At 43.9% G+C, this 21,536-nt stretch overlaps 54 non-coding genes across 54 annotated transcripts; all 54 read left to right on the forward strand.

Moving 5' to 3' along the window:
• Positions 1-475: 475 nt before the first annotated feature.
• On the forward strand, positions 476-547 carry trnad-guc (transfer RNA aspartic acid (anticodon GUC)). The gene has a single exon. It is a non-coding gene; the product is annotated as a tRNA-Asp (tRNA).
• Positions 548-667: 120 nt separating this feature from the next.
• trnag-gcc (transfer RNA glycine (anticodon GCC)) lies at positions 668-738 on the forward strand. Its single transcript has one exon. It is a non-coding gene; the product is annotated as a tRNA-Gly (tRNA).
• Positions 739-1,270: 532 nt separating this feature from the next.
• trnad-guc (transfer RNA aspartic acid (anticodon GUC)) lies at positions 1,271-1,342 on the forward strand. The gene has a single exon. It is a non-coding gene; the product is annotated as a tRNA-Asp (tRNA).
• Positions 1,343-1,462: 120 nt separating this feature from the next.
• On the forward strand, positions 1,463-1,533 carry trnag-gcc (transfer RNA glycine (anticodon GCC)). Its single transcript has one exon. It is a non-coding gene; the product is annotated as a tRNA-Gly (tRNA).
• A 532-nt stretch (positions 1,534-2,065) lies between these two features.
• Positions 2,066-2,137, forward strand: trnad-guc (transfer RNA aspartic acid (anticodon GUC)). The gene has a single exon. It is a non-coding gene; the product is annotated as a tRNA-Asp (tRNA).
• A 120-nt stretch (positions 2,138-2,257) lies between these two features.
• Positions 2,258-2,328, forward strand: trnag-gcc (transfer RNA glycine (anticodon GCC)). Its single transcript has one exon. It is a non-coding gene; the product is annotated as a tRNA-Gly (tRNA).
• A 532-nt stretch (positions 2,329-2,860) lies between these two features.
• trnad-guc (transfer RNA aspartic acid (anticodon GUC)) lies at positions 2,861-2,932 on the forward strand. Its single transcript has one exon. It is a non-coding gene; the product is annotated as a tRNA-Asp (tRNA).
• Positions 2,933-3,052: 120 nt separating this feature from the next.
• trnag-gcc (transfer RNA glycine (anticodon GCC)) lies at positions 3,053-3,123 on the forward strand. Its single transcript has one exon. It is a non-coding gene; the product is annotated as a tRNA-Gly (tRNA).
• A 532-nt stretch (positions 3,124-3,655) lies between these two features.
• Positions 3,656-3,727, forward strand: trnad-guc (transfer RNA aspartic acid (anticodon GUC)). Its single transcript has one exon. It is a non-coding gene; the product is annotated as a tRNA-Asp (tRNA).
• Positions 3,728-3,847: 120 nt separating this feature from the next.
• trnag-gcc (transfer RNA glycine (anticodon GCC)) lies at positions 3,848-3,918 on the forward strand. The gene has a single exon. It is a non-coding gene; the product is annotated as a tRNA-Gly (tRNA).
• A 532-nt stretch (positions 3,919-4,450) lies between these two features.
• On the forward strand, positions 4,451-4,522 carry trnad-guc (transfer RNA aspartic acid (anticodon GUC)). Its single transcript has one exon. It is a non-coding gene; the product is annotated as a tRNA-Asp (tRNA).
• A 120-nt stretch (positions 4,523-4,642) lies between these two features.
• trnag-gcc (transfer RNA glycine (anticodon GCC)) lies at positions 4,643-4,713 on the forward strand. Its single transcript has one exon. It is a non-coding gene; the product is annotated as a tRNA-Gly (tRNA).
• Positions 4,714-5,245: 532 nt separating this feature from the next.
• trnad-guc (transfer RNA aspartic acid (anticodon GUC)) lies at positions 5,246-5,317 on the forward strand. Its single transcript has one exon. It is a non-coding gene; the product is annotated as a tRNA-Asp (tRNA).
• A 120-nt stretch (positions 5,318-5,437) lies between these two features.
• trnag-gcc (transfer RNA glycine (anticodon GCC)) lies at positions 5,438-5,508 on the forward strand. Its single transcript has one exon. It is a non-coding gene; the product is annotated as a tRNA-Gly (tRNA).
• Positions 5,509-6,040: 532 nt separating this feature from the next.
• On the forward strand, positions 6,041-6,112 carry trnad-guc (transfer RNA aspartic acid (anticodon GUC)). The gene has a single exon. It is a non-coding gene; the product is annotated as a tRNA-Asp (tRNA).
• Positions 6,113-6,232: 120 nt separating this feature from the next.
• Positions 6,233-6,303, forward strand: trnag-gcc (transfer RNA glycine (anticodon GCC)). The gene has a single exon. It is a non-coding gene; the product is annotated as a tRNA-Gly (tRNA).
• Positions 6,304-6,835: 532 nt separating this feature from the next.
• On the forward strand, positions 6,836-6,907 carry trnad-guc (transfer RNA aspartic acid (anticodon GUC)). The gene has a single exon. It is a non-coding gene; the product is annotated as a tRNA-Asp (tRNA).
• Positions 6,908-7,027: 120 nt separating this feature from the next.
• Positions 7,028-7,098, forward strand: trnag-gcc (transfer RNA glycine (anticodon GCC)). Its single transcript has one exon. It is a non-coding gene; the product is annotated as a tRNA-Gly (tRNA).
• Positions 7,099-7,630: 532 nt separating this feature from the next.
• trnad-guc (transfer RNA aspartic acid (anticodon GUC)) lies at positions 7,631-7,702 on the forward strand. Its single transcript has one exon. It is a non-coding gene; the product is annotated as a tRNA-Asp (tRNA).
• A 120-nt stretch (positions 7,703-7,822) lies between these two features.
• On the forward strand, positions 7,823-7,893 carry trnag-gcc (transfer RNA glycine (anticodon GCC)). The gene has a single exon. It is a non-coding gene; the product is annotated as a tRNA-Gly (tRNA).
• A 532-nt stretch (positions 7,894-8,425) lies between these two features.
• On the forward strand, positions 8,426-8,497 carry trnad-guc (transfer RNA aspartic acid (anticodon GUC)). Its single transcript has one exon. It is a non-coding gene; the product is annotated as a tRNA-Asp (tRNA).
• A 120-nt stretch (positions 8,498-8,617) lies between these two features.
• trnag-gcc (transfer RNA glycine (anticodon GCC)) lies at positions 8,618-8,688 on the forward strand. The gene has a single exon. It is a non-coding gene; the product is annotated as a tRNA-Gly (tRNA).
• Positions 8,689-9,220: 532 nt separating this feature from the next.
• trnad-guc (transfer RNA aspartic acid (anticodon GUC)) lies at positions 9,221-9,292 on the forward strand. Its single transcript has one exon. It is a non-coding gene; the product is annotated as a tRNA-Asp (tRNA).
• A 120-nt stretch (positions 9,293-9,412) lies between these two features.
• trnag-gcc (transfer RNA glycine (anticodon GCC)) lies at positions 9,413-9,483 on the forward strand. Its single transcript has one exon. It is a non-coding gene; the product is annotated as a tRNA-Gly (tRNA).
• A 532-nt stretch (positions 9,484-10,015) lies between these two features.
• trnad-guc (transfer RNA aspartic acid (anticodon GUC)) lies at positions 10,016-10,087 on the forward strand. The gene has a single exon. It is a non-coding gene; the product is annotated as a tRNA-Asp (tRNA).
• A 120-nt stretch (positions 10,088-10,207) lies between these two features.
• On the forward strand, positions 10,208-10,278 carry trnag-gcc (transfer RNA glycine (anticodon GCC)). Its single transcript has one exon. It is a non-coding gene; the product is annotated as a tRNA-Gly (tRNA).
• A 532-nt stretch (positions 10,279-10,810) lies between these two features.
• trnad-guc (transfer RNA aspartic acid (anticodon GUC)) lies at positions 10,811-10,882 on the forward strand. Its single transcript has one exon. It is a non-coding gene; the product is annotated as a tRNA-Asp (tRNA).
• A 120-nt stretch (positions 10,883-11,002) lies between these two features.
• Positions 11,003-11,073, forward strand: trnag-gcc (transfer RNA glycine (anticodon GCC)). Its single transcript has one exon. It is a non-coding gene; the product is annotated as a tRNA-Gly (tRNA).
• A 532-nt stretch (positions 11,074-11,605) lies between these two features.
• trnad-guc (transfer RNA aspartic acid (anticodon GUC)) lies at positions 11,606-11,677 on the forward strand. Its single transcript has one exon. It is a non-coding gene; the product is annotated as a tRNA-Asp (tRNA).
• Positions 11,678-11,797: 120 nt separating this feature from the next.
• Positions 11,798-11,868, forward strand: trnag-gcc (transfer RNA glycine (anticodon GCC)). The gene has a single exon. It is a non-coding gene; the product is annotated as a tRNA-Gly (tRNA).
• Positions 11,869-12,400: 532 nt separating this feature from the next.
• trnad-guc (transfer RNA aspartic acid (anticodon GUC)) lies at positions 12,401-12,472 on the forward strand. The gene has a single exon. It is a non-coding gene; the product is annotated as a tRNA-Asp (tRNA).
• A 120-nt stretch (positions 12,473-12,592) lies between these two features.
• Positions 12,593-12,663, forward strand: trnag-gcc (transfer RNA glycine (anticodon GCC)). The gene has a single exon. It is a non-coding gene; the product is annotated as a tRNA-Gly (tRNA).
• A 532-nt stretch (positions 12,664-13,195) lies between these two features.
• trnad-guc (transfer RNA aspartic acid (anticodon GUC)) lies at positions 13,196-13,267 on the forward strand. Its single transcript has one exon. It is a non-coding gene; the product is annotated as a tRNA-Asp (tRNA).
• A 120-nt stretch (positions 13,268-13,387) lies between these two features.
• On the forward strand, positions 13,388-13,458 carry trnag-gcc (transfer RNA glycine (anticodon GCC)). Its single transcript has one exon. It is a non-coding gene; the product is annotated as a tRNA-Gly (tRNA).
• A 532-nt stretch (positions 13,459-13,990) lies between these two features.
• trnad-guc (transfer RNA aspartic acid (anticodon GUC)) lies at positions 13,991-14,062 on the forward strand. The gene has a single exon. It is a non-coding gene; the product is annotated as a tRNA-Asp (tRNA).
• Positions 14,063-14,182: 120 nt separating this feature from the next.
• Positions 14,183-14,253, forward strand: trnag-gcc (transfer RNA glycine (anticodon GCC)). The gene has a single exon. It is a non-coding gene; the product is annotated as a tRNA-Gly (tRNA).
• A 532-nt stretch (positions 14,254-14,785) lies between these two features.
• trnad-guc (transfer RNA aspartic acid (anticodon GUC)) lies at positions 14,786-14,857 on the forward strand. Its single transcript has one exon. It is a non-coding gene; the product is annotated as a tRNA-Asp (tRNA).
• Positions 14,858-14,977: 120 nt separating this feature from the next.
• trnag-gcc (transfer RNA glycine (anticodon GCC)) lies at positions 14,978-15,048 on the forward strand. The gene has a single exon. It is a non-coding gene; the product is annotated as a tRNA-Gly (tRNA).
• A 532-nt stretch (positions 15,049-15,580) lies between these two features.
• On the forward strand, positions 15,581-15,652 carry trnad-guc (transfer RNA aspartic acid (anticodon GUC)). The gene has a single exon. It is a non-coding gene; the product is annotated as a tRNA-Asp (tRNA).
• A 120-nt stretch (positions 15,653-15,772) lies between these two features.
• trnag-gcc (transfer RNA glycine (anticodon GCC)) lies at positions 15,773-15,843 on the forward strand. The gene has a single exon. It is a non-coding gene; the product is annotated as a tRNA-Gly (tRNA).
• Positions 15,844-16,375: 532 nt separating this feature from the next.
• On the forward strand, positions 16,376-16,447 carry trnad-guc (transfer RNA aspartic acid (anticodon GUC)). The gene has a single exon. It is a non-coding gene; the product is annotated as a tRNA-Asp (tRNA).
• A 120-nt stretch (positions 16,448-16,567) lies between these two features.
• trnag-gcc (transfer RNA glycine (anticodon GCC)) lies at positions 16,568-16,638 on the forward strand. Its single transcript has one exon. It is a non-coding gene; the product is annotated as a tRNA-Gly (tRNA).
• A 532-nt stretch (positions 16,639-17,170) lies between these two features.
• trnad-guc (transfer RNA aspartic acid (anticodon GUC)) lies at positions 17,171-17,242 on the forward strand. The gene has a single exon. It is a non-coding gene; the product is annotated as a tRNA-Asp (tRNA).
• Positions 17,243-17,362: 120 nt separating this feature from the next.
• trnag-gcc (transfer RNA glycine (anticodon GCC)) lies at positions 17,363-17,433 on the forward strand. The gene has a single exon. It is a non-coding gene; the product is annotated as a tRNA-Gly (tRNA).
• A 532-nt stretch (positions 17,434-17,965) lies between these two features.
• trnad-guc (transfer RNA aspartic acid (anticodon GUC)) lies at positions 17,966-18,037 on the forward strand. The gene has a single exon. It is a non-coding gene; the product is annotated as a tRNA-Asp (tRNA).
• A 120-nt stretch (positions 18,038-18,157) lies between these two features.
• trnag-gcc (transfer RNA glycine (anticodon GCC)) lies at positions 18,158-18,228 on the forward strand. The gene has a single exon. It is a non-coding gene; the product is annotated as a tRNA-Gly (tRNA).
• Positions 18,229-18,760: 532 nt separating this feature from the next.
• Positions 18,761-18,832, forward strand: trnad-guc (transfer RNA aspartic acid (anticodon GUC)). Its single transcript has one exon. It is a non-coding gene; the product is annotated as a tRNA-Asp (tRNA).
• A 120-nt stretch (positions 18,833-18,952) lies between these two features.
• On the forward strand, positions 18,953-19,023 carry trnag-gcc (transfer RNA glycine (anticodon GCC)). Its single transcript has one exon. It is a non-coding gene; the product is annotated as a tRNA-Gly (tRNA).
• Positions 19,024-19,555: 532 nt separating this feature from the next.
• trnad-guc (transfer RNA aspartic acid (anticodon GUC)) lies at positions 19,556-19,627 on the forward strand. The gene has a single exon. It is a non-coding gene; the product is annotated as a tRNA-Asp (tRNA).
• A 120-nt stretch (positions 19,628-19,747) lies between these two features.
• trnag-gcc (transfer RNA glycine (anticodon GCC)) lies at positions 19,748-19,818 on the forward strand. Its single transcript has one exon. It is a non-coding gene; the product is annotated as a tRNA-Gly (tRNA).
• Positions 19,819-20,350: 532 nt separating this feature from the next.
• Positions 20,351-20,422, forward strand: trnad-guc (transfer RNA aspartic acid (anticodon GUC)). The gene has a single exon. It is a non-coding gene; the product is annotated as a tRNA-Asp (tRNA).
• Positions 20,423-20,542: 120 nt separating this feature from the next.
• trnag-gcc (transfer RNA glycine (anticodon GCC)) lies at positions 20,543-20,613 on the forward strand. Its single transcript has one exon. It is a non-coding gene; the product is annotated as a tRNA-Gly (tRNA).
• A 532-nt stretch (positions 20,614-21,145) lies between these two features.
• Positions 21,146-21,217, forward strand: trnad-guc (transfer RNA aspartic acid (anticodon GUC)). Its single transcript has one exon. It is a non-coding gene; the product is annotated as a tRNA-Asp (tRNA).
• Positions 21,218-21,337: 120 nt separating this feature from the next.
• Positions 21,338-21,408, forward strand: trnag-gcc (transfer RNA glycine (anticodon GCC)). The gene has a single exon. It is a non-coding gene; the product is annotated as a tRNA-Gly (tRNA).
• The last annotated feature ends 128 nt before the right edge of the window (positions 21,409-21,536 follow it).

Genomic DNA, 21,536 nt, shown 5'->3' on the forward strand with positions numbered 1-21,536 from the left:
GTTAGATTGCCAGGCAAACAGAAATCTCTGGTCTTGGTCGAATTCTCAACTGACTCTTGAAAAATAAGACTTTGAACATTTACTCATTCTCAGTAGACTTTGGTGAATCCATTGCAGATTTCCAGTGTGTGAGGTGATTAACTTTTTGCTAGGCTTTAGTTGTTAAATGGGAAAGAGTAACCAACTTGTCAGTGACAACTGTCTTGAGTTTGGCATTTGTGACAATGTCCTGGGATTTCCCACAAACGCCTCACCTGCAAACTAGTATTGTGTGGCTTGTGAGCGGTATAGAGCAAAATCGATTACATGTACGTGTTTGTGAGAGTCTCAGCTTTCCATAGCGGGGTCATAGTAGTTCCTAGCTCCAACCATTCAGTCTCTACATATATTTTTGTTAGAAGGGTTTAAGCCCAACATTCCAAACTTAGGGTTAGTACCAATGCTCCACGTTTTTTCAAAGGTCCAAACCACCTGCTCCTCGTTAGTATAGTGGTGAGTATCCCCGCCTGTCACGCGGGAGACCGGGGTTCAATTTCCCGACGGGGAGAAAGTACTGCTTTTTTTTTAGGGTGAACAATGTTGCTGAGCCCACAAAGTGGAACATATTCTTGGAAAAAAAGCTTTATGATACGATTTCCAGCCTTTGAGGTTAACTCAGCCTTCCAAGGCATTGGTTGTTCAGTGGTAGAATTCTCGCCTGCCACGCGGGAGGCCCGGGTTCGATTCCCGGCCAATGCAGGAAATTTTGAACATGTAATTTCGACAAGTATGCAAACCCCTGAAGAGGAAATCTGTGTTAGATTGCCAGGCAAACAGAAATCTCTGGTCTTGGTCGAATTCTCAACTGACTCTTGAAAAATAAGACTTTGAACATTTACTCATTCTCAGTAGACTTTGGTGAATCCATTGCAGATTTCCAGTGTGTGAGGTGATTAACTTTTTGCTAGGCTTTAGTTGTTAAATGGGAAAGAGTAACCAACTTGTCAGTGACAACTGTCTTGAGTTTGGCATTTGTGACAATGTCCTGGGATTTCCCACAAACGCCTCACCTGCAAACTAGTATTGTGTGGCTTGTGAGCGGTATAGAGCAAAATCGATTACATGTACGTGTTTGTGAGAGTCTCAGCTTTCCATAGCGGGGTCATAGTAGTTCCTAGCTCCAACCATTCAGTCTCTACATATATTTTTGTTAGAAGGGTTTAAGCCCAACATTCCAAACTTAGGGTTAGTACCAATGCTCCACGTTTTTTCAAAGGTCCAAACCACCTGCTCCTCGTTAGTATAGTGGTGAGTATCCCCGCCTGTCACGCGGGAGACCGGGGTTCAATTTCCCGACGGGGAGAAAGTACTGCTTTTTTTTTAGGGTGAACAATGTTGCTGAGCCCACAAAGTGGAACATATTCTTGGAAAAAAAGCTTTATGATACGATTTCCAGCCTTTGAGGTTAACTCAGCCTTCCAAGGCATTGGTTGTTCAGTGGTAGAATTCTCGCCTGCCACGCGGGAGGCCCGGGTTCGATTCCCGGCCAATGCAGGAAATTTTGAACATGTAATTTCGACAAGTATGCAAACCCCTGAAGAGGAAATCTGTGTTAGATTGCCAGGCAAACAGAAATCTCTGGTCTTGGTCGAATTCTCAACTGACTCTTGAAAAATAAGACTTTGAACATTTACTCATTCTCAGTAGACTTTGGTGAATCCATTGCAGATTTCCAGTGTGTGAGGTGATTAACTTTTTGCTAGGCTTTAGTTGTTAAATGGGAAAGAGTAACCAACTTGTCAGTGACAACTGTCTTGAGTTTGGCATTTGTGACAATGTCCTGGGATTTCCCACAAACGCCTCACCTGCAAACTAGTATTGTGTGGCTTGTGAGCGGTATAGAGCAAAATCGATTACATGTACGTGTTTGTGAGAGTCTCAGCTTTCCATAGCGGGGTCATAGTAGTTCCTAGCTCCAACCATTCAGTCTCTACATATATTTTTGTTAGAAGGGTTTAAGCCCAACATTCCAAACTTAGGGTTAGTACCAATGCTCCACGTTTTTTCAAAGGTCCAAACCACCTGCTCCTCGTTAGTATAGTGGTGAGTATCCCCGCCTGTCACGCGGGAGACCGGGGTTCAATTTCCCGACGGGGAGAAAGTACTGCTTTTTTTTTAGGGTGAACAATGTTGCTGAGCCCACAAAGTGGAACATATTCTTGGAAAAAAAGCTTTATGATACGATTTCCAGCCTTTGAGGTTAACTCAGCCTTCCAAGGCATTGGTTGTTCAGTGGTAGAATTCTCGCCTGCCACGCGGGAGGCCCGGGTTCGATTCCCGGCCAATGCAGGAAATTTTGAACATGTAATTTCGACAAGTATGCAAACCCCTGAAGAGGAAATCTGTGTTAGATTGCCAGGCAAACAGAAATCTCTGGTCTTGGTCGAATTCTCAACTGACTCTTGAAAAATAAGACTTTGAACATTTACTCATTCTCAGTAGACTTTGGTGAATCCATTGCAGATTTCCAGTGTGTGAGGTGATTAACTTTTTGCTAGGCTTTAGTTGTTAAATGGGAAAGAGTAACCAACTTGTCAGTGACAACTGTCTTGAGTTTGGCATTTGTGACAATGTCCTGGGATTTCCCACAAACGCCTCACCTGCAAACTAGTATTGTGTGGCTTGTGAGCGGTATAGAGCAAAATCGATTACATGTACGTGTTTGTGAGAGTCTCAGCTTTCCATAGCGGGGTCATAGTAGTTCCTAGCTCCAACCATTCAGTCTCTACATATATTTTTGTTAGAAGGGTTTAAGCCCAACATTCCAAACTTAGGGTTAGTACCAATGCTCCACGTTTTTTCAAAGGTCCAAACCACCTGCTCCTCGTTAGTATAGTGGTGAGTATCCCCGCCTGTCACGCGGGAGACCGGGGTTCAATTTCCCGACGGGGAGAAAGTACTGCTTTTTTTTTAGGGTGAACAATGTTGCTGAGCCCACAAAGTGGAACATATTCTTGGAAAAAAAGCTTTATGATACGATTTCCAGCCTTTGAGGTTAACTCAGCCTTCCAAGGCATTGGTTGTTCAGTGGTAGAATTCTCGCCTGCCACGCGGGAGGCCCGGGTTCGATTCCCGGCCAATGCAGGAAATTTTGAACATGTAATTTCGACAAGTATGCAAACCCCTGAAGAGGAAATCTGTGTTAGATTGCCAGGCAAACAGAAATCTCTGGTCTTGGTCGAATTCTCAACTGACTCTTGAAAAATAAGACTTTGAACATTTACTCATTCTCAGTAGACTTTGGTGAATCCATTGCAGATTTCCAGTGTGTGAGGTGATTAACTTTTTGCTAGGCTTTAGTTGTTAAATGGGAAAGAGTAACCAACTTGTCAGTGACAACTGTCTTGAGTTTGGCATTTGTGACAATGTCCTGGGATTTCCCACAAACGCCTCACCTGCAAACTAGTATTGTGTGGCTTGTGAGCGGTATAGAGCAAAATCGATTACATGTACGTGTTTGTGAGAGTCTCAGCTTTCCATAGCGGGGTCATAGTAGTTCCTAGCTCCAACCATTCAGTCTCTACATATATTTTTGTTAGAAGGGTTTAAGCCCAACATTCCAAACTTAGGGTTAGTACCAATGCTCCACGTTTTTTCAAAGGTCCAAACCACCTGCTCCTCGTTAGTATAGTGGTGAGTATCCCCGCCTGTCACGCGGGAGACCGGGGTTCAATTTCCCGACGGGGAGAAAGTACTGCTTTTTTTTTAGGGTGAACAATGTTGCTGAGCCCACAAAGTGGAACATATTCTTGGAAAAAAAGCTTTATGATACGATTTCCAGCCTTTGAGGTTAACTCAGCCTTCCAAGGCATTGGTTGTTCAGTGGTAGAATTCTCGCCTGCCACGCGGGAGGCCCGGGTTCGATTCCCGGCCAATGCAGGAAATTTTGAACATGTAATTTCGACAAGTATGCAAACCCCTGAAGAGGAAATCTGTGTTAGATTGCCAGGCAAACAGAAATCTCTGGTCTTGGTCGAATTCTCAACTGACTCTTGAAAAATAAGACTTTGAACATTTACTCATTCTCAGTAGACTTTGGTGAATCCATTGCAGATTTCCAGTGTGTGAGGTGATTAACTTTTTGCTAGGCTTTAGTTGTTAAATGGGAAAGAGTAACCAACTTGTCAGTGACAACTGTCTTGAGTTTGGCATTTGTGACAATGTCCTGGGATTTCCCACAAACGCCTCACCTGCAAACTAGTATTGTGTGGCTTGTGAGCGGTATAGAGCAAAATCGATTACATGTACGTGTTTGTGAGAGTCTCAGCTTTCCATAGCGGGGTCATAGTAGTTCCTAGCTCCAACCATTCAGTCTCTACATATATTTTTGTTAGAAGGGTTTAAGCCCAACATTCCAAACTTAGGGTTAGTACCAATGCTCCACGTTTTTTCAAAGGTCCAAACCACCTGCTCCTCGTTAGTATAGTGGTGAGTATCCCCGCCTGTCACGCGGGAGACCGGGGTTCAATTTCCCGACGGGGAGAAAGTACTGCTTTTTTTTTAGGGTGAACAATGTTGCTGAGCCCACAAAGTGGAACATATTCTTGGAAAAAAAGCTTTATGATACGATTTCCAGCCTTTGAGGTTAACTCAGCCTTCCAAGGCATTGGTTGTTCAGTGGTAGAATTCTCGCCTGCCACGCGGGAGGCCCGGGTTCGATTCCCGGCCAATGCAGGAAATTTTGAACATGTAATTTCGACAAGTATGCAAACCCCTGAAGAGGAAATCTGTGTTAGATTGCCAGGCAAACAGAAATCTCTGGTCTTGGTCGAATTCTCAACTGACTCTTGAAAAATAAGACTTTGAACATTTACTCATTCTCAGTAGACTTTGGTGAATCCATTGCAGATTTCCAGTGTGTGAGGTGATTAACTTTTTGCTAGGCTTTAGTTGTTAAATGGGAAAGAGTAACCAACTTGTCAGTGACAACTGTCTTGAGTTTGGCATTTGTGACAATGTCCTGGGATTTCCCACAAACGCCTCACCTGCAAACTAGTATTGTGTGGCTTGTGAGCGGTATAGAGCAAAATCGATTACATGTACGTGTTTGTGAGAGTCTCAGCTTTCCATAGCGGGGTCATAGTAGTTCCTAGCTCCAACCATTCAGTCTCTACATATATTTTTGTTAGAAGGGTTTAAGCCCAACATTCCAAACTTAGGGTTAGTACCAATGCTCCACGTTTTTTCAAAGGTCCAAACCACCTGCTCCTCGTTAGTATAGTGGTGAGTATCCCCGCCTGTCACGCGGGAGACCGGGGTTCAATTTCCCGACGGGGAGAAAGTACTGCTTTTTTTTTAGGGTGAACAATGTTGCTGAGCCCACAAAGTGGAACATATTCTTGGAAAAAAAGCTTTATGATACGATTTCCAGCCTTTGAGGTTAACTCAGCCTTCCAAGGCATTGGTTGTTCAGTGGTAGAATTCTCGCCTGCCACGCGGGAGGCCCGGGTTCGATTCCCGGCCAATGCAGGAAATTTTGAACATGTAATTTCGACAAGTATGCAAACCCCTGAAGAGGAAATCTGTGTTAGATTGCCAGGCAAACAGAAATCTCTGGTCTTGGTCGAATTCTCAACTGACTCTTGAAAAATAAGACTTTGAACATTTACTCATTCTCAGTAGACTTTGGTGAATCCATTGCAGATTTCCAGTGTGTGAGGTGATTAACTTTTTGCTAGGCTTTAGTTGTTAAATGGGAAAGAGTAACCAACTTGTCAGTGACAACTGTCTTGAGTTTGGCATTTGTGACAATGTCCTGGGATTTCCCACAAACGCCTCACCTGCAAACTAGTATTGTGTGGCTTGTGAGCGGTATAGAGCAAAATCGATTACATGTACGTGTTTGTGAGAGTCTCAGCTTTCCATAGCGGGGTCATAGTAGTTCCTAGCTCCAACCATTCAGTCTCTACATATATTTTTGTTAGAAGGGTTTAAGCCCAACATTCCAAACTTAGGGTTAGTACCAATGCTCCACGTTTTTTCAAAGGTCCAAACCACCTGCTCCTCGTTAGTATAGTGGTGAGTATCCCCGCCTGTCACGCGGGAGACCGGGGTTCAATTTCCCGACGGGGAGAAAGTACTGCTTTTTTTTTAGGGTGAACAATGTTGCTGAGCCCACAAAGTGGAACATATTCTTGGAAAAAAAGCTTTATGATACGATTTCCAGCCTTTGAGGTTAACTCAGCCTTCCAAGGCATTGGTTGTTCAGTGGTAGAATTCTCGCCTGCCACGCGGGAGGCCCGGGTTCGATTCCCGGCCAATGCAGGAAATTTTGAACATGTAATTTCGACAAGTATGCAAACCCCTGAAGAGGAAATCTGTGTTAGATTGCCAGGCAAACAGAAATCTCTGGTCTTGGTCGAATTCTCAACTGACTCTTGAAAAATAAGACTTTGAACATTTACTCATTCTCAGTAGACTTTGGTGAATCCATTGCAGATTTCCAGTGTGTGAGGTGATTAACTTTTTGCTAGGCTTTAGTTGTTAAATGGGAAAGAGTAACCAACTTGTCAGTGACAACTGTCTTGAGTTTGGCATTTGTGACAATGTCCTGGGATTTCCCACAAACGCCTCACCTGCAAACTAGTATTGTGTGGCTTGTGAGCGGTATAGAGCAAAATCGATTACATGTACGTGTTTGTGAGAGTCTCAGCTTTCCATAGCGGGGTCATAGTAGTTCCTAGCTCCAACCATTCAGTCTCTACATATATTTTTGTTAGAAGGGTTTAAGCCCAACATTCCAAACTTAGGGTTAGTACCAATGCTCCACGTTTTTTCAAAGGTCCAAACCACCTGCTCCTCGTTAGTATAGTGGTGAGTATCCCCGCCTGTCACGCGGGAGACCGGGGTTCAATTTCCCGACGGGGAGAAAGTACTGCTTTTTTTTTAGGGTGAACAATGTTGCTGAGCCCACAAAGTGGAACATATTCTTGGAAAAAAAGCTTTATGATACGATTTCCAGCCTTTGAGGTTAACTCAGCCTTCCAAGGCATTGGTTGTTCAGTGGTAGAATTCTCGCCTGCCACGCGGGAGGCCCGGGTTCGATTCCCGGCCAATGCAGGAAATTTTGAACATGTAATTTCGACAAGTATGCAAACCCCTGAAGAGGAAATCTGTGTTAGATTGCCAGGCAAACAGAAATCTCTGGTCTTGGTCGAATTCTCAACTGACTCTTGAAAAATAAGACTTTGAACATTTACTCATTCTCAGTAGACTTTGGTGAATCCATTGCAGATTTCCAGTGTGTGAGGTGATTAACTTTTTGCTAGGCTTTAGTTGTTAAATGGGAAAGAGTAACCAACTTGTCAGTGACAACTGTCTTGAGTTTGGCATTTGTGACAATGTCCTGGGATTTCCCACAAACGCCTCACCTGCAAACTAGTATTGTGTGGCTTGTGAGCGGTATAGAGCAAAATCGATTACATGTACGTGTTTGTGAGAGTCTCAGCTTTCCATAGCGGGGTCATAGTAGTTCCTAGCTCCAACCATTCAGTCTCTACATATAGTTTTGTTAGAAGGGTTTAAGCCCAACATTCCAAACTTAGGGTTAGTACCAATGCTCCACGTTTTTTCAAAGGTCCAAACCACCTGCTCCTCGTTAGTATAGTGGTGAGTATCCCCGCCTGTCACGCGGGAGACCGGGGTTCAATTTCCCGACGGGGAGAAAGTACTGCTTTTTTTTTAGGGTGAACAATGTTGCTGAGCCCACAAAGTGGAACATATTCTTGGAAAAAAAGCTTTATGATACGATTTCCAGCCTTTGAGGTTAACTCAGCCTTCCAAGGCATTGGTTGTTCAGTGGTAGAATTCTCGCCTGCCACGCGGGAGGCCCGGGTTCGATTCCCGGCCAATGCAGGAAATTTTGAACATGTAATTTCGACAAGTATGCAAACCCCTGAAGAGGAAATCTGTGTTAGATTGCCAGGCAAACAGAAATCTCTGGTCTTGGTCGAATTCTCAACTGACTCTTGAAAAATAAGACTTTGAACATTTACTCATTCTCAGTAGACTTTGGTGAATCCATTGCAGATTTCCAGTGTGTGAGGTGATTAACTTTTTGCTAGGCTTTAGTTGTTAAATGGGAAAGAGTAACCAACTTGTCAGTGACAACTGTCTTGAGTTTGGCATTTGTGACAATGTCCTGGGATTTCCCACAAACGCCTCACCTGCAAACTAGTATTGTGTGGCTTGTGAGCGGTATAGAGCAAAATCGATTACATGTACGTGTTTGTGAGAGTCTCAGCTTTCCATAGCGGGGTCATAGTAGTTCCTAGCTCCAACCATTCAGTCTCTACATATAGTTTTGTTAGAAGGGTTTAAGCCCAACATTCCAAACTTAGGGTTAGTACCAATGCTCCACGTTTTTTCAAAGGTCCAAACCACCTGCTCCTCGTTAGTATAGTGGTGAGTATCCCCGCCTGTCACGCGGGAGACCGGGGTTCAATTTCCCGACGGGGAGAAAGTACTGCTTTTTTTTTAGGGTGAACAATGTTGCTGAGCCCACAAAGTGGAACATATTCTTGGAAAAAAAGCTTTATGATACGATTTCCAGCCTTTGAGGTTAACTCAGCCTTCCAAGGCATTGGTTGTTCAGTGGTAGAATTCTCGCCTGCCACGCGGGAGGCCCGGGTTCGATTCCCGGCCAATGCAGGAAATTTTGAACATGTAATTTCGACAAGTATGCAAACCCCTGAAGAGGAAATCTGTGTTAGATTGCCAGGCAAACAGAAATCTCTGGTCTTGGTCGAATTCTCAACTGACTCTTGAAAAATAAGACTTTGAACATTTACTCATTCTCAGTAGACTTTGGTGAATCCATTGCAGATTTCCAGTGTGTGAGGTGATTAACTTTTTGCTAGGCTTTAGTTGTTAAATGGGAAAGAGTAACCAACTTGTCAGTGACAACTGTCTTGAGTTTGGCATTTGTGACAATGTCCTGGGATTTCCCACAAACGCCTCACCTGCAAACTAGTATTGTGTGGCTTGTGAGCGGTATAGAGCAAAATCGATTACATGTACGTGTTTGTGAGAGTCTCAGCTTTCCATAGCGGGGTCATAGTAGTTCCTAGCTCCAACCATTCAGTCTCTACATATAGTTTTGTTAGAAGGGTTTAAGCCCAACATTCCAAACTTAGGGTTAGTACCAATGCTCCACGTTTTTTCAAAGGTCCAAACCACCTGCTCCTCGTTAGTATAGTGGTGAGTATCCCCGCCTGTCACGCGGGAGACCGGGGTTCAATTTCCCGACGGGGAGAAAGTACTGCTTTTTTTTTAGGGTGAACAATGTTGCTGAGCCCACAAAGTGGAACATATTCTTGGAAAAAAAGCTTTATGATACGATTTCCAGCCTTTGAGGTTAACTCAGCCTTCCAAGGCATTGGTTGTTCAGTGGTAGAATTCTCGCCTGCCACGCGGGAGGCCCGGGTTCGATTCCCGGCCAATGCAGGAAATTTTGAACATGTAATTTCGACAAGTATGCAAACCCCTGAAGAGGAAATCTGTGTTAGATTGCCAGGCAAACAGAAATCTCTGGTCTTGGTCGAATTCTCAACTGACTCTTGAAAAATAAGACTTTGAACATTTACTCATTCTCAGTAGACTTTGGTGAATCCATTGCAGATTTCCAGTGTGTGAGGTGATTAACTTTTTGCTAGGCTTTAGTTGTTAAATGGGAAAGAGTAACCAACTTGTCAGTGACAACTGTCTTGAGTTTGGCATTTGTGACAATGTCCTGGGATTTCCCACAAACGCCTCACCTGCAAACTAGTATTGTGTGGCTTGTGAGCGGTATAGAGCAAAATCGATTACATGTACGTGTTTGTGAGAGTCTCAGCTTTCCATAGCGGGGTCATAGTAGTTCCTAGCTCCAACCATTCAGTCTCTACATATAGTTTTGTTAGAAGGGTTTAAGCCCAACATTCCAAACTTAGGGTTAGTACCAATGCTCCACGTTTTTTCAAAGGTCCAAACCACCTGCTCCTCGTTAGTATAGTGGTGAGTATCCCCGCCTGTCACGCGGGAGACCGGGGTTCAATTTCCCGACGGGGAGAAAGTACTGCTTTTTTTTTAGGGTGAACAATGTTGCTGAGCCCACAAAGTGGAACATATTCTTGGAAAAAAAGCTTTATGATACGATTTCCAGCCTTTGAGGTTAACTCAGCCTTCCAAGGCATTGGTTGTTCAGTGGTAGAATTCTCGCCTGCCACGCGGGAGGCCCGGGTTCGATTCCCGGCCAATGCAGGAAATTTTGAACATGTAATTTCGACAAGTATGCAAACCCCTGAAGAGGAAATCTGTGTTAGATTGCCAGGCAAACAGAAATCTCTGGTCTTGGTCGAATTCTCAACTGACTCTTGAAAAATAAGACTTTGAACATTTACTCATTCTCAGTAGACTTTGGTGAATCCATTGCAGATTTCCAGTGTGTGAGGTGATTAACTTTTTGCTAGGCTTTAGTTGTTAAATGGGAAAGAGTAACCAACTTGTCAGTGACAACTGTCTTGAGTTTGGCATTTGTGACAATGTCCTGGGATTTCCCACAAACGCCTCACCTGCAAACTAGTATTGTGTGGCTTGTGAGCGGTATAGAGCAAAATCGATTACATGTACGTGTTTGTGAGAGTCTCAGCTTTCCATAGCGGGGTCATAGTAGTTCCTAGCTCCAACCATTCAGTCTCTACATATAGTTTTGTTAGAAGGGTTTAAGCCCAACATTCCAAACTTAGGGTTAGTACCAATGCTCCACGTTTTTTCAAAGGTCCAAACCACCTGCTCCTCGTTAGTATAGTGGTGAGTATCCCCGCCTGTCACGCGGGAGACCGGGGTTCAATTTCCCGACGGGGAGAAAGTACTGCTTTTTTTTTAGGGTGAACAATGTTGCTGAGCCCACAAAGTGGAACATATTCTTGGAAAAAAAGCTTTATGATACGATTTCCAGCCTTTGAGGTTAACTCAGCCTTCCAAGGCATTGGTTGTTCAGTGGTAGAATTCTCGCCTGCCACGCGGGAGGCCCGGGTTCGATTCCCGGCCAATGCAGGAAATTTTGAACATGTAATTTCGACAAGTATGCAAACCCCTGAAGAGGAAATCTGTGTTAGATTGCCAGGCAAACAGAAATCTCTGGTCTTGGTCGAATTCTCAACTGACTCTTGAAAAATAAGACTTTGAACATTTACTCATTCTCAGTAGACTTTGGTGAATCCATTGCAGATTTCCAGTGTGTGAGGTGATTAACTTTTTGCTAGGCTTTAGTTGTTAAATGGGAAAGAGTAACCAACTTGTCAGTGACAACTGTCTTGAGTTTGGCATTTGTGACAATGTCCTGGGATTTCCCACAAACGCCTCACCTGCAAACTAGTATTGTGTGGCTTGTGAGCGGTATAGAGCAAAATCGATTACATGTACGTGTTTGTGAGAGTCTCAGCTTTCCATAGCGGGGTCATAGTAGTTCCTAGCTCCAACCATTCAGTCTCTACATATAGTTTTGTTAGAAGGGTTTAAGCCCAACATTCCAAACTTAGGGTTAGTACCAATGCTCCACGTTTTTTCAAAGGTCCAAACCACCTGCTCCTCGTTAGTATAGTGGTGAGTATCCCCGCCTGTCACGCGGGAGACCGGGGTTCAATTTCCCGACGGGGAGAAAGTACTGCTTTTTTTTTAGGGTGAACAATGTTGCTGAGCCCACAAAGTGGAACATATTCTTGGAAAAAAAGCTTTATGATACGATTTCCAGCCTTTGAGGTTAACTCAGCCTTCCAAGGCATTGGTTGTTCAGTGGTAGAATTCTCGCCTGCCACGCGGGAGGCCCGGGTTCGATTCCCGGCCAATGCAGGAAATTTTGAACATGTAATTTCGACAAGTATGCAAACCCCTGAAGAGGAAATCTGTGTTAGATTGCCAGGCAAACAGAAATCTCTGGTCTTGGTCGAATTCTCAACTGACTCTTGAAAAATAAGACTTTGAACATTTACTCATTCTCAGTAGACTTTGGTGAATCCATTGCAGATTTCCAGTGTGTGAGGTGATTAACTTTTTGCTAGGCTTTAGTTGTTAAATGGGAAAGAGTAACCAACTTGTCAGTGACAACTGTCTTGAGTTTGGCATTTGTGACAATGTCCTGGGATTTCCCACAAACGCCTCACCTGCAAACTAGTATTGTGTGGCTTGTGAGCGGTATAGAGCAAAATCGATTACATGTACGTGTTTGTGAGAGTCTCAGCTTTCCATAGCGGGGTCATAGTAGTTCCTAGCTCCAACCATTCAGTCTCTACATATAGTTTTGTTAGAAGGGTTTAAGCCCAACATTCCAAACTTAGGGTTAGTACCAATGCTCCACGTTTTTTCAAAGGTCCAAACCACCTGCTCCTCGTTAGTATAGTGGTGAGTATCCCCGCCTGTCACGCGGGAGACCGGGGTTCAATTTCCCGACGGGGAGAAAGTACTGCTTTTTTTTTAGGGTGAACAATGTTGCTGAGCCCACAAAGTGGAACATATTCTTGGAAAAAAAGCTTTATGATACGATTTCCAGCCTTTGAGGTTAACTCAGCCTTCCAAGGCATTGGTTGTTCAGTGGTAGAATTCTCGCCTGCCACGCGGGAGGCCCGGGTTCGATTCCCGGCCAATGCAGGAAATTTTGAACATGTAATTTCGACAAGTATGCAAACCCCTGAAGAGGAAATCTGTGTTAGATTGCCAGGCAAACAGAAATCTCTGGTCTTGGTCGAATTCTCAACTGACTCTTGAAAAATAAGACTTTGAACATTTACTCATTCTCAGTAGACTTTGGTGAATCCATTGCAGATTTCCAGTGTGTGAGGTGATTAACTTTTTGCTAGGCTTTAGTTGTTAAATGGGAAAGAGTAACCAACTTGTCAGTGACAACTGTCTTGAGTTTGGCATTTGTGACAATGTCCTGGGATTTCCCACAAACGCCTCACCTGCAAACTAGTATTGTGTGGCTTGTGAGCGGTATAGAGCAAAATCGATTACATGTACGTGTTTGTGAGAGTCTCAGCTTTCCATAGCGGGGTCATAGTAGTTCCTAGCTCCAACCATTCAGTCTCTACATATATTTTTGTTAGAAGGGTTTAAGCCCAACATTCCAAACTTAGGGTTAGTACCAATGCTCCACGTTTTTTCAAAGGTCCAAACCACCTGCTCCTCGTTAGTATAGTGGTGAGTATCCCCGCCTGTCACGCGGGAGACCGGGGTTCAATTTCCCGACGGGGAGAAAGTACTGCTTTTTTTTTAGGGTGAACAATGTTGCTGAGCCCACAAAGTGGAACATATTCTTGGAAAAAAAGCTTTATGATACGATTTCCAGCCTTTGAGGTTAACTCAGCCTTCCAAGGCATTGGTTGTTCAGTGGTAGAATTCTCGCCTGCCACGCGGGAGGCCCGGGTTCGATTCCCGGCCAATGCAGGAAATTTTGAACATGTAATTTCGACAAGTATGCAAACCCCTGAAGAGGAAATCTGTGTTAGATTGCCAGGCAAACAGAAATCTCTGGTCTTGGTCGAATTCTCAACTGACTCTTGAAAAATAAGACTTTGAACATTTACTCATTCTCAGTAGACTTTGGTGAATCCATTGCAGATTTCCAGTGTGTGAGGTGATTAACTTTTTGCTAGGCTTTAGTTGTTAAATGGGAAAGAGTAACCAACTTGTCAGTGACAACTGTCTTGAGTTTGGCATTTGTGACAATGTCCTGGGATTTCCCACAAACGCCTCACCTGCAAACTAGTATTGTGTGGCTTGTGAGCGGTATAGAGCAAAATCGATTACATGTACGTGTTTGTGAGAGTCTCAGCTTTCCATAGCGGGGTCATAGTAGTTCCTAGCTCCAACCATTCAGTCTCTACATATATTTTTGTTAGAAGGGTTTAAGCCCAACATTCCAAACTTAGGGTTAGTACCAATGCTCCACGTTTTTTCAAAGGTCCAAACCACCTGCTCCTCGTTAGTATAGTGGTGAGTATCCCCGCCTGTCACGCGGGAGACCGGGGTTCAATTTCCCGACGGGGAGAAAGTACTGCTTTTTTTTTAGGGTGAACAATGTTGCTGAGCCCACAAAGTGGAACATATTCTTGGAAAAAAAGCTTTATGATACGATTTCCAGCCTTTGAGGTTAACTCAGCCTTCCAAGGCATTGGTTGTTCAGTGGTAGAATTCTCGCCTGCCACGCGGGAGGCCCGGGTTCGATTCCCGGCCAATGCAGGAAATTTTGAACATGTAATTTCGACAAGTATGCAAACCCCTGAAGAGGAAATCTGTGTTAGATTGCCAGGCAAACAGAAATCTCTGGTCTTGGTCGAATTCTCAACTGACTCTTGAAAAATAAGACTTTGAACATTTACTCATTCTCAGTAGACTTTGGTGAATCCATTGCAGATTTCCAGTGTGTGAGGTGATTAACTTTTTGCTAGGCTTTAGTTGTTAAATGGGAAAGAGTAACCAACTTGTCAGTGACAACTGTCTTGAGTTTGGCATTTGTGACAATGTCCTGGGATTTCCCACAAACGCCTCACCTGCAAACTAGTATTGTGTGGCTTGTGAGCGGTATAGAGCAAAATCGATTACATGTACGTGTTTGTGAGAGTCTCAGCTTTCCATAGCGGGGTCATAGTAGTTCCTAGCTCCAACCATTCAGTCTCTACATATATTTTTGTTAGAAGGGTTTAAGCCCAACATTCCAAACTTAGGGTTAGTACCAATGCTCCACGTTTTTTCAAAGGTCCAAACCACCTGCTCCTCGTTAGTATAGTGGTGAGTATCCCCGCCTGTCACGCGGGAGACCGGGGTTCAATTTCCCGACGGGGAGAAAGTACTGCTTTTTTTTTAGGGTGAACAATGTTGCTGAGCCCACAAAGTGGAACATATTCTTGGAAAAAAAGCTTTATGATACGATTTCCAGCCTTTGAGGTTAACTCAGCCTTCCAAGGCATTGGTTGTTCAGTGGTAGAATTCTCGCCTGCCACGCGGGAGGCCCGGGTTCGATTCCCGGCCAATGCAGGAAATTTTGAACATGTAATTTCGACAAGTATGCAAACCCCTGAAGAGGAAATCTGTGTTAGATTGCCAGGCAAACAGAAATCTCTGGTCTTGGTCGAATTCTCAACTGACTCTTGAAAAATAAGACTTTGAACATTTACTCATTCTCAGTAGACTTTGGTGAATCCATTGCAGATTTCCAGTGTGTGAGGTGATTAACTTTTTGCTAGGCTTTAGTTGTTAAATGGGAAAGAGTAACCAACTTGTCAGTGACAACTGTCTTGAGTTTGGCATTTGTGACAATGTCCTGGGATTTCCCACAAACGCCTCACCTGCAAACTAGTATTGTGTGGCTTGTGAGCGGTATAGAGCAAAATCGATTACATGTACGTGTTTGTGAGAGTCTCAGCTTTCCATAGCGGGGTCATAGTAGTTCCTAGCTCCAACCATTCAGTCTCTACATATATTTTTGTTAGAAGGGTTTAAGCCCAACATTCCAAACTTAGGGTTAGTACCAATGCTCCACGTTTTTTCAAAGGTCCAAACCACCTGCTCCTCGTTAGTATAGTGGTGAGTATCCCCGCCTGTCACGCGGGAGACCGGGGTTCAATTTCCCGACGGGGAGAAAGTACTGCTTTTTTTTTAGGGTGAACAATGTTGCTGAGCCCACAAAGTGGAACATATTCTTGGAAAAAAAGCTTTATGATACGATTTCCAGCCTTTGAGGTTAACTCAGCCTTCCAAGGCATTGGTTGTTCAGTGGTAGAATTCTCGCCTGCCACGCGGGAGGCCCGGGTTCGATTCCCGGCCAATGCAGGAAATTTTGAACATGTAATTTCGACAAGTATGCAAACCCCTGAAGAGGAAATCTGTGTTAGATTGCCAGGCAAACAGAAATCTCTGGTCTTGGTCGAATTCTCAACTGACTCTTGAAAAATAAGACTTTGAACATTTACTCATTCTCAGTAGACTTTGGTGAATCCATTGCAGATTTCCAGTGTGTGAGGTGATTAACTTTTTGCTAGGCTTTAGTTGTTAAATGGGAAAGAGTAACCAACTTGTCAGTGACAACTGTCTTGAGTTTGGCATTTGTGACAATGTCCTGGGATTTCCCACAAACGCCTCACCTGCAAACTAGTATTGTGTGGCTTGTGAGCGGTATAGAGCAAAATCGATTACATGTACGTGTTTGTGAGAGTCTCAGCTTTCCATAGCGGGGTCATAGTAGTTCCTAGCTCCAACCATTCAGTCTCTACATATATTTTTGTTAGAAGGGTTTAAGCCCAACATTCCAAACTTAGGGTTAGTACCAATGCTCCACGTTTTTTCAAAGGTCCAAACCACCTGCTCCTCGTTAGTATAGTGGTGAGTATCCCCGCCTGTCACGCGGGAGACCGGGGTTCAATTTCCCGACGGGGAGAAAGTACTGCTTTTTTTTTAGGGTGAACAATGTTGCTGAGCCCACAAAGTGGAACATATTCTTGGAAAAAAAGCTTTATGATACGATTTCCAGCCTTTGAGGTTAACTCAGCCTTCCAAGGCATTGGTTGTTCAGTGGTAGAATTCTCGCCTGCCACGCGGGAGGCCCGGGTTCGATTCCCGGCCAATGCAGGAAATTTTGAACATGTAATTTCGACAAGTATGCAAACCCCTGAAGAGGAAATCTGTGTTAGATTGCCAGGCAAACAGAAATCTCTGGTCTTGGTCGAATTCTCAACTGACTCTTGAAAAATAAGACTTTGAACATTTACTCATTCTCAGTAGACTTTGGTGAATCCATTGCAGATTTCCAGTGTGTGAGGTGATTAACTTTTTGCTAGGCTTTAGTTGTTAAATGGGAAAGAGTAACCAACTTGTCAGTGACAACTGTCTTGAGTTTGGCATTTGTGACAATGTCCTGGGATTTCCCACAAACGCCTCACCTGCAAACTAGTATTGTGTGGCTTGTGAGCGGTATAGAGCAAAATCGATTACATGTACGTGTTTGTGAGAGTCTCAGCTTTCCATAGCGGGGTCATAGTAGTTCCTAGCTCCAACCATTCAGTCTCTACATATATTTTTGTTAGAAGGGTTTAAGCCCAACATTCCAAACTTAGGGTTAGTACCAATGCTCCACGTTTTTTCAAAGGTCCAAACCACCTGCTCCTCGTTAGTATAGTGGTGAGTATCCCCGCCTGTCACGCGGGAGACCGGGGTTCAATTTCCCGACGGGGAGAAAGTACTGCTTTTTTTTTAGGGTGAACAATGTTGCTGAGCCCACAAAGTGGAACATATTCTTGGAAAAAAAGCTTTATGATACGATTTCCAGCCTTTGAGGTTAACTCAGCCTTCCAAGGCATTGGTTGTTCAGTGGTAGAATTCTCGCCTGCCACGCGGGAGGCCCGGGTTCGATTCCCGGCCAATGCAGGAAATTTTGAACATGTAATTTCGACAAGTATGCAAACCCCTGAAGAGGAAATCTGTGTTAGATTGCCAGGCAAACAGAAATCTCTGGTCTTGGTCGAATTCTCAACTGACTCTTGAAAAATAAGACTTTGAACATTTACTCATTCTCAGTAGACTTTGGTGAATCCATTGCAGATTTCCAGTGTGTGAGGTGATTAACTTTTTGCTAGGCTTTAGTTGTTAAATGGGAAAGAGTAACCAACTTGTCAGTGACAACTGTCTTGAGTTTGGCATTTGTGACAATGTCCTGGGATTTCCCACAAACGCCTCACCTGCAAACTAGTATTGTGTGGCTTGTGAGCGGTATAGAGCAAAATCGATTACATGTACGTGTTTGTGAGAGTCTCAGCTTTCCATAGCGGGGTCATAGTAGTTCCTAGCTCCAACCATTCAGTCTCTACATATATTTTTGTTAGAAGGGTTTAAGCCCAACATTCCAAACTTAGGGTTAGTACCAATGCTCCACGTTTTTTCAAAGGTCCAAACCACCTGCTCCTCGTTAGTATAGTGGTGAGTATCCCCGCCTGTCACGCGGGAGACCGGGGTTCAATTTCCCGACGGGGAGAAAGTACTGCTTTTTTTTTAGGGTGAACAATGTTGCTGAGCCCACAAAGTGGAACATATTCTTGGAAAAAAAGCTTTATGATACGATTTCCAGCCTTTGAGGTTAACTCAGCCTTCCAAGGCATTGGTTGTTCAGTGGTAGAATTCTCGCCTGCCACGCGGGAGGCCCGGGTTCGATTCCCGGCCAATGCAGGAAATTTTGAACATGTAATTTCGACAAGTATGCAAACCCCTGAAGAGGAAATCTGTGTTAGATTGCCAGGCAAACAGAAATCTCTGGTCTTGGTCGAATTCTCAACTGACTCTTGAAAAATAAGACTTTGAACATTTACTCATTCTCAGTAGACTTTGGTGAATCCATTGCAGATTTCCAGTGTGTGAGGTGATTAACTTTTTGCTAGGCTTTAGTTGTTAAATGGGAAAGAGTAACCAACTTGTCAGTGACAACTGTCTTGAGTTTGGCATTTGTGACAATGTCCTGGGATTTCCCACAAACGCCTCACCTGCAAACTAGTATTGTGTGGCTTGTGAGCGGTATAGAGCAAAATCGATTACATGTACGTGTTTGTGAGAGTCTCAGCTTTCCATAGCGGGGTCATAGTAGTTCCTAGCTCCAACCATTCAGTCTCTACATATATTTTTGTTAGAAGGGTTTAAGCCCAACATTCCAAACTTAGGGTTAGTACCAATGCTCCACGTTTTTTCAAAGGTCCAAACCACCTGCTCCTCGTTAGTATAGTGGTGAGTATCCCCGCCTGTCACGCGGGAGACCGGGGTTCAATTTCCCGACGGGGAGAAAGTACTGCTTTTTTTTTAGGGTGAACAATGTTGCTGAGCCCACAAAGTGGAACATATTCTTGGAAAAAAAGCTTTATGATACGATTTCCAGCCTTTGAGGTTAACTCAGCCTTCCAAGGCATTGGTTGTTCAGTGGTAGAATTCTCGCCTGCCACGCGGGAGGCCCGGGTTCGATTCCCGGCCAATGCAGGAAATTTTGAACATGTAATTTCGACAAGTATGCAAACCCCTGAAGAGGAAATCTGTGTTAGATTGCCAGGCAAACAGAAATCTCTGGTCTTGGTCGAATTCTCAACTGACTCTTGAAAAATAAGACTTTGAACATTTACTCATTCTCAGTAGACTTTGGTGAATCCATTGCAGATTTCCAGTGTGTGAGGTGATTAACTTTTTGCTAGGCTTTAGTTGTTAAATGGGAAAGAGTAACCAACTTGTCAGTGACAACTGTCTTGAGTTTGGCATTTGTGACAATGTCCTGGGATTTCCCACAAACGCCTCACCTGCAAACTAGTATTGTGTGGCTTGTGAGCGGTATAGAGCAAAATCGATTACATGTACGTGTTTGTGAGAGTCTCAGCTTTCCATAGCGGGGTCATAGTAGTTCCTAGCTCCAACCATTCAGTCTCTACATATATTTTTGTTAGAAGGGTTTAAGCCCAACATTCCAAACTTAGGGTTAGTACCAATGCTCCACGTTTTTTCAAAGGTCCAAACCACCTGCTCCTCGTTAGTATAGTGGTGAGTATCCCCGCCTGTCACGCGGGAGACCGGGGTTCAATTTCCCGACGGGGAGAAAGTACTGCTTTTTTTTTAGGGTGAACAATGTTGCTGAGCCCACAAAGTGGAACATATTCTTGGAAAAAAAGCTTTATGATACGATTTCCAGCCTTTGAGGTTAACTCAGCCTTCCAAGGCATTGGTTGTTCAGTGGTAGAATTCTCGCCTGCCACGCGGGAGGCCCGGGTTCGATTCCCGGCCAATGCAGGAAATTTTGAACATGTAATTTCGACAAGTATGCAAACCCCTGAAGAGGAAATCTGTGTTAGATTGCCAGGCAAACAGAAATCTCTGGTCTTGGTCGAATTCTCAACTGACTCTTGAAAAATAAGACTTTGAACATTTACTCATTCTCAGTAGACTTTGGTGAATCCATTGCAGATTTCCAGTGTGTGAGGTGATTAACTTTTTGCTAGGCTTTAGTTGTTAAATGGGAAAGAGTAACCAACTTGTCAGTGACAACTGTCTTGAGTTTGGCATTTGTGACAATGTCCTGGGATTTCCCACAAACGCCTCACCTGCAAACTAGTATTGTGTGGCTTGTGAGCGGTATAGAGCAAAATCGATTACATGTACGTGTTTGTGAGAGTCTCAGCTTTCCATAGCGGGGTCATAGTAGTTCCTAGCTCCAACCATTCAGTCTCTACATATATTTTTGTTAGAAGGGTTTAAGCCCAACATTCCAAACTTAGGGTTAGTACCAATGCTCCACGTTTTTTCAAAGGTCCAAACCACCTGCTCCTCGTTAGTATAGTGGTGAGTATCCCCGCCTGTCACGCGGGAGACCGGGGTTCAATTTCCCGACGGGGAGAAAGTACTGCTTTTTTTTTAGGGTGAACAATGTTGCTGAGCCCACAAAGTGGAACATATTCTTGGAAAAAAAGCTTTATGATACGATTTCCAGCCTTTGAGGTTAACTCAGCCTTCCAAGGCATTGGTTGTTCAGTGGTAGAATTCTCGCCTGCCACGCGGGAGGCCCGGGTTCGATTCCCGGCCAATGCAGGAAATTTTGAACATGTAATTTCGACAAGTATGCAAACCCCTGAAGAGGAAATCTGTGTTAGATTGCCAGGCAAACAGAAATCTCTGGTCTTGGTCGAATTCTCAACTGACTCTTGAAAAATAAGACTTTGAACATTTACTCATTCTCAGTAGACTTTGGTGAATCCATTGCAGATTTCCAGTGTGTGAGGTGATTAACTTTTTGCTAGGCTTTAGTTGTTAAATGGGAAAGAGTAACCAACTTGTCAGTGACAACTGTCTTGAGTTTGGCATTTGTGACAATGTCCTGGGATTTCCCACAAACGCCTCACCTGCAAACTAGTATTGTGTGGCTTGTGAGCGGTATAGAGCAAAATCGATTACATGTACGTGTTTGTGAGAGTCTCAGCTTTCCATAGCGGGGTCATAGTAGTTCCTAGCTCCAACCATTCAGTCTCTACATATATTTTTGTTAGAAGGGTTTAAGCCCAACATTCCAAACTTAGGGTTAGTACCAATGCTCCACGTTTTTTCAAAGGTCCAAACCACCTGCTCCTCGTTAGTATAGTGGTGAGTATCCCCGCCTGTCACGCGGGAGACCGGGGTTCAATTTCCCGACGGGGAGAAAGTACTGCTTTTTTTTTAGGGTGAACAATGTTGCTGAGCCCACAAAGTGGAACATATTCTTGGAAAAAAAGCTTTATGATACGATTTCCAGCCTTTGAGGTTAACTCAGCCTTCCAAGGCATTGGTTGTTCAGTGGTAGAATTCTCGCCTGCCACGCGGGAGGCCCGGGTTCGATTCCCGGCCAATGCAGGAAATTTTGAACATGTAATTTCGACAAGTATGCAAACCCCTGAAGAGGAAATCTGTGTTAGATTGCCAGGCAAACAGAAATCTCTGGTCTTGGTCGAATTCTCAACTGACTCTTGAAAAATAAGACT

The sequence above is a fragment of the Oncorhynchus clarkii genome, chromosome 5 (genome assembly GCF_045791955.1).
Source record: "Oncorhynchus clarkii lewisi isolate Uvic-CL-2024 chromosome 5, UVic_Ocla_1.0, whole genome shotgun sequence".
NCBI lineage: Eukaryota > Metazoa > Chordata > Actinopteri > Salmoniformes > Salmonidae > Oncorhynchus > Oncorhynchus clarkii.